Below are 6,527 nucleotides of genomic sequence, written 5' to 3' on the forward strand. Positions count from 1 at the left end.
TCGCCATGCCACGTGTAGGTTCTCAATACATAATCATGGTAATTATTAGACATATCCCAGTTTTGGCACCCGTATAGGCCCATGACGAAACTCTTGAACAGGGAATAACGGTTAAAGGCATCTGCATGTCCAAAATATGCCATAATCATGTTCGTCCTCTGGTACAACTCATTAACCCCTATGAGTTCTTTCGGCTTTTGGCCCGAGCAATATTCCTAGATGAGGTTCTGACTCAACTGGGAAAAGTTGGTTACTATCAAATGTAATACATTGTATATTCAACTAAGGTTTCCGTTTTGTTAAAAGCGAAAACCATGAATTTACTCTTTCTTGCTTTGACTGATATATTGCTGTCCACCGAGTAACTCTTCATATCATATCCACCTCTTCTACATGACCTCGACGTGACCTCGGTACCTTATTAGTAACATGCAAGTCAATACGATAAAACTTGACATGCATATTCGCATGAACCACACGAACGTCGATGATCATCGCCTGGCGACCCAATAATGAAATAGTCAGTTTAGGTAAATTAAGAGTGCATGTGCCATTAGAAGCGAGGCACGTAAAGTTCACAGACAGGTAATTTTATTTATTTATTTATTTATTTATTATTACACTACAAGGCCTGTCGGCCTAAAGTACAGTAGTACAAGGTAATAAGTGTCTTACATCATTTTGGCAGCGTGAGGATACATACACCATCAATTTAGGCTATCTCGTCTTCTAAACAAATGATATACAAAGTTTTAGTGCAAACTTTCTTATTGTCCGAATTAAGTAATTCAATAAACTTAAACATACTGGGTCTAGTTCTATAGAATCTTGGGATCCATTTGGTTCTTAGATCATTATACAAAGGACACCTAAGGCAAGCATGATATTCATCCTCGAGATCATTTAGGTCGCAGAATTTACATATTCTTGCTTCTCTAGGTATAGGTCTTGGCTTACGCCACCTACCACTCTCAATATATAACTTACGTGCAGAGCATCTTAGCCTTGTTAACGCTATTCTAAGTTTCTCGTCTTTTACAACATTCAGATAATTTGAGAGAACATAGCTAGTTTTCGTTTCTACTAACAAATTCAATCTACTCATTCCTCGACTTTCCATCTCCCATGATTGTTGGTAACAATCATACACTCTCTGCTTAAAGGCACTCAAGAACACATTCTCGTTCGCTACACCCTGGTTTTACCATACATCTCTAAAACCATACATAGACAGTAAATTACTAACACTCTTTGACCAGTTTTTACCACGCGTCTGACGTAAGCCATCACAACATATTCTTGGGTAGCGATCCTCATTCATATTCAAAATTTTTAACCAGTATTTGACAATAGATAGTTCTAAATCCTTCTGGACCGGCAGGCATCCACATTCAATTCGTACAGCATTATTTGGAGTACTCGTTCTAACACACAGTATTTTTTTCAAGAAATCTGTCTGAACTTTTTCAACACATCTGGCTGTTGCAAAGCCCCAAATCTCAGCTCCATACTTATAAACTGGTGCAACACATGTATCAAATTTTTTTAATCTTTCGTTAACATTGATATTGTAGAATTTCTTTAACTGGTCTTGAAGGGCAAATAAACTTCTGTTAGCTGCACTTGCAGTATGTTCCATGTGATAAAACCATTTACCTTTATAATGGAAATACAGACCTAGATATTTATAGATGGGAACAATTTCGATCTCCTCTTCATTAAAATACCACTTCTCATTTACTAGTAGTTCTTCTGTATTACGAAAAACAACGATCTTTGTCATAAGCAGGTTTACAATCAGACCCCATTTTTCTGTGTACAATGTACTTCTTGTAACCAAATCCCAAAAGCCAAGAACGACGACATGTTAATTTAGACGCTTATTTAAATATTAACTACATTACAATAACTGTACCCGGTATATGCGTCGAGGACCTTGTATGGGTCGATGAACTGACATGGCACACAAGTTAGTAATGTGAATATTTCTATTGGTCTTTATGCGTCGTGTCACCTGCTCTAATATTTGGTCACGTGAGTTCCTCGGGTCCGCCTAAACGCTCTTGAGTGTCGAATCCGCGTCGCGAATTTGGTCACAGATGATGTCACGAGAGGTGAACTGAGTGTACGAATGCCCATAGGCACATTAAAAAATTCAATACTCAATATTTAGTATTCAAACCTCATCTTCAATATTGAACCGTTAACTTCAATAGTAAAGTGAATTATTTTCGAGTAAGAAAACATCAAACATACATTCGCAAACGTCCCAGGTCGAGGTTTGAATATTGCATATTTTGAGTTTAAATTAACCTACCGGGCTTTCGTACCGATCGGCGCAAGAGTCCGATTCCTCGCGCTCTAACTCGGCTGAGTTCTCTATTGTGTGAGAACTCTGACACTCCTACGCAGTGGTTACAAAATATATCAAAAGTTAATTATGTAACGGATCGAAGTGACGAAGGTGGGGTGTGTGGACAAACTAGACATGACTGAGATATCATAAAAACGTTGCTGCGGCCTTGGTGACATGCAGGATGTCTAAATAAGCATTTTCTTCTATAGAAATAAAACTCCTTGCTACCTATCATGATTGGCAGTCCGCCACTATCCCAAGGGCGAGGTGGTTTCATATAATTGATCATGCTTGTAGGTGGCTGCGCCCTTTGCAAATATCAGTTACATTAATTAAGTCACCGAAAATTATGTTGTGGGCAAAGAGCGAAATATCGTATTTTCAACAACTATCGGTAAGACATTTGAGAAAGCAAAATAGTTCGCAACAACAGTTATGACTAAGGAAAGTTTATTCGAAAACCGATGAACAAGAGAGAAGCGATAACCAAAATCTCCAGACCTTTAAATTCCTTCTGCATTCAATTTTTTGTGGTTAGGCCACCTAAAGGTAAATGGTTGGTGATCATCCTTTTTACACTGGTTTAGATATAGTCAAGATTCAAATGGTAACACAAGGTTTACGATATAGTCCAGGCATAGGGAGAAAATCGCGTAAAATTGTATGAGCACCAACTTTGGTACACAGGTACTTTATTATGTGTTGAACAATTTAAGTACTGGAGACATCTGAAAAGTACCCACTGACGGCCGCCATCTTGAATTGACAAATTTTTGATTATTACCTTTGTTCTAAATTTGATCTGAGCCTTTCAGATAAAGAGTCAGGCCACGGCAAGTTTCCTTTAATCCAAAGCTCTCTCGGGCAATTAACTAGAAGCCATAATGAAGCCCATTGTAATTCAGCTATAAAATGAGCTGAGGTGCAAAACAATAATAGAACCATCAAAAATTTAACGAAAAAATACTCTAGACTCACTGATCATGATCTAACACCGTTTTGGAATATGCAAGCCAAGCCCCCATAGAGCCCCCTTTTGTCGTTCGATGCCATTCGACATTGTTCAATTGAGATAGCCAATAGGGGGGCGACACCAAGTTATTTAACAGTTCTGATGGTCATGACATCATATCCTGCCCTTGGCGTATTTTGTGTTGATTTCACAGCAAGGGTCCAGAATGACCGGCAGATAGGCCCTGTAGCTAATCAGGTATGAAGGGGCCTTGGCCTGTTCAATGTGCATTGTGCTGGGGGCGGTCATGCCCAGAAATAATGAACCGGTGTTAGATCGGTGAGTCAAAAGTACTCTGTACATGCGGCATGTATACATGTGATTAATCGGATAACAAATACATTCAATATAAATTGTTGCTAGGTGTTGATGTGAATGGTCTAACAATTTAGGCTGATGTGTTAGTAAATTTTGATTAGCCGCTAATTGCCATACAAAACAATTATTGAACCGCAATTGAGCTGCATGCACTCACTGATCAGTTTCCCATTTGTGATAAAAAATCCATAATTAGGCACATACACTTGTATACTGTTGCATCTGATGAGATGACTCAAAATGTACATTTTTAAGCTAAATGGCGTTTTCAACAATTTATTGGAACGATTTACTTCTCGCCACTTTGCGCTTTAATGTTTGCCAAAACAAGCTCATCGATGGGGAAAACAGCGCTTCAAAATCTTTGGGGGGGGGGGGGGCTATTGAGTTCTTTTTTTCACGTGCCTGTGGCGTAGCCAGAGCAACTTAGTAGCCAATTATCCAAGTGGCCCTTGCGAGGATCTTTAATTGGCCGAGCTATCGCCGGCCGATCTGCCTGCGTCAAGCTCTCTCGTCATAGGCGCAGCTTCATCATGGTCCGCCCCTGCACCTGCACGTGGCCGAAAATAAACATATAATTTTTGCTCCAACCCAAAATACCTACTTCCCGCTGAAAGACCTATTACGTCAATCAGTGTCAGTTGCCAAATTCGTCCAGCTGGGTGTCAGATTTCCTATATAGTCACTCAGTGCGCCGGTCACGCAGTCTCGTTTTGGAAAATTGTCCCGGGCACGTCATCATTCATTTCTCTTGAAGTCTGTGACTGGGTCTGATGTCCAGGTAAGTTGTCTTGAAAAGCAAGAAACTGGGCTTCAAAATCACAAAACTATCAAATGTACCATTTGATAACAATGACATTAAATTAGAAATATCTGAATAAAACAAAACTGCAATTCCTAAACTGGTTAACGTTTGACCACAAAAGTCGAGACATTTTACTTTTTAGCTCAGCTGACGTCAGCGAAGCTGGTAATATTACTAAGGGAATGGTGTCAGTCCTTTCTTCCATCCGTGTCACTTTTGGGCATTTTGTAACAGCAAGGCCTAGGCACTTCGTTGACGCTGCTAAATTAGGCGTAACCCAAGATGAAAAAAATCAGCGCGATCCGACCTACATTATGCGAATGAGGTCATCGGGAAGTTTAAACGTCATTCATTTTATACCTCGGTCCACAGAGGAAATACTATTTTCACATCCGGCCGAATATTTTTGATAATTTTTCATTTTTATTTGGAATTAGTTTAGTTTTCACCGCCAGTTGGCGCTACAGGCACATTTCACTGAATTTTTGACAATTCAAAAGCCCGGGATAGTTGCGCAGTTGTATTCTGCGCATGGAATTGGCCAAGGAACCAGGCTTATTACTGCATACCCATTGTGACCTGTCTAAAGATGGAAGATTAATTTTGCAATATGGTAAACACATTTCTGCTAAAAAGAAGACAAGTAGGCGATATTATCACTAGTTCCTTTCAGTGGGTAGTCATGAGGTCTTAAGGGACTACTTTCAGAAATTAGTTCTTGAAAATTTGGCGACAATTCTGTGAAAACGATATTAGAAGTGCACGCTCTGTTCGCGATGTATTTTGAAGTGGAGAATTCCCTCAGTATGTGCAATGAATCGGCATGATTCTGTTTGCATTTTAGTTTTTAGTACTACGATTCTTACACGAGTAAAAAGTAGACATTCCAAGCAACATAATAATGTTACTCCTATAAAAATAGATTCAAAATTGACGGAGCTACGGCATTCTATTCGGCAATTGGCAGCGCTGATAAAATACATTGCATGCTAATGCATGCCAAATGGCACACTTTAAAAAGCGCTCATTGGACAACGTAGGGAATCACCAGAAATGACGTCATCGCTGGTCTAAATAAAAAATAGATTGGTTCCCGATCGACTCACTAGGGATACGCAGTAGAGCACAATGTAATGAAAAACGACCCTTTGTAAATTCCAATCACCTGCAGGACAGGTCAATTTCTCTCAATAAAGTTAATATTTTTGACTCCTGTAATCTCTACCTTTATTTAAAAAAAAACAAGGGTGTTAGTCCCAAACTGGTCATTTCTATTTATTTTGACCTCTGTTATCAGGATACCTCTAGATTACAGACAGCATTTCGTATCCTTGGTTGTGCTGTACAACCCAGCCTGGACATCCTACAGTTGTCCATGGAGAAGTCACATCCTCTCTGACATTTCTTGTCTGTAAAGCTACCGATACAACATACTGAACTAGTGATATCTTCTGTTGCCTCCTGTAAAATTAACATACCATGGATGATTAGTTCAGTCATATTTCATCTAGCTGGCAGCTCTGCATTGGCAATTTTAGTGGTATAACGTGTTCTCTTGACCTCCAAACAGTAGTATGAAGCCGATATTTACTACTTTCCACCCTAAGTCCTATGTTATTAGGTCATCCAGCTGAGCGCCAGGCCCTTAGACCTCTCGTTTTTCTGATTTTTTCGTTTTTCACAGCGAACGCGAAATTAAACTTGCTATCAAACCCGTTGTAATCATCATCATCATCATCATCATCATAATCATCATCGTAGATCAAAATTGATGAAATATGAATATCCCATTAGAAGACAACAACCATATGCTACCGTTTGATGGTCCATTAAGCACTGACAAGATACTATTATTCTTAAAGCAGTCACGGCGTCGTGGTGATCTCATGACGCATTCAGTTCAGAAAAAATGCCTCCCCTTGAAGGCGTGGTCGATATAAACCGAAGAAAAAAACATTCGGCACATTCATTATTTTCGACTATTTTCGACTATTTTCGTTTTATCGTTTCAAATGTTACATTATTTTCGACTATTT

This window comes from Lineus longissimus, chromosome 3 (assembly GCF_910592395.1).
Source record: "Lineus longissimus chromosome 3, tnLinLong1.2, whole genome shotgun sequence".
Classification (NCBI taxonomy): Eukaryota; Metazoa; Nemertea; class Pilidiophora; order Heteronemertea; family Lineidae; genus Lineus; species Lineus longissimus.